Source organism: Eimeria mitis, genomic scaffold (genome assembly GCF_000499745.2).
Source record: "Eimeria mitis Houghton genomic scaffold, Emh_scaff1906, whole genome shotgun sequence".
NCBI classification, from domain to species: domain Eukaryota; phylum Apicomplexa; class Conoidasida; order Eucoccidiorida; family Eimeriidae; genus Eimeria; species Eimeria mitis.
The window spans coordinates 1,390-1,890 of NW_013570229.1; positions in this window are offsets into that span (position 1 = coordinate 1,390).

Here is a 501-nt window from a genome sequence, read left to right on the forward strand (position 1 = left end):
CTTCTTTTGAACGTACATGTGTTTGCTGGAGCCTGTTGATCAGTTCTCTCTCTTCACGTTCGAGCTCAGCAACCCTCGCCGCAAACGCTTCCCTCTGCACAATGCAACGTCGCTCGACTCACACCCCAAGCAACTACCACCACGTACTACAAACCAGTCATAATTGGAAGGCAAAATGCTGAATTGAGAAGACTATCGCTGGCCATTGCAGGCAGCGGGCAGACACCCGCTCCTGCGTAGACGCCGTTCATATGGACGTGGGTCTCTCCGAACTTTACCTTCCTCTCTTCTTCTGCCACTCTTGCATCGTAATTGGAATGCGTTTCCTCAAGGCGACGTTGCTGAATCCAAACAAATAGCGGGGCCTCTAAAGTGGGTTCAAAGATCCTGTGCTGTTTCTAAGCACAAGCTGGTAAGAAACGGAGCAGGTAAACTTTCTGTCTATGCTAGGGCAGCAAGCCCTTGTAGGCACCGTAATGGTGGGGAGGGAAAGAAACAATA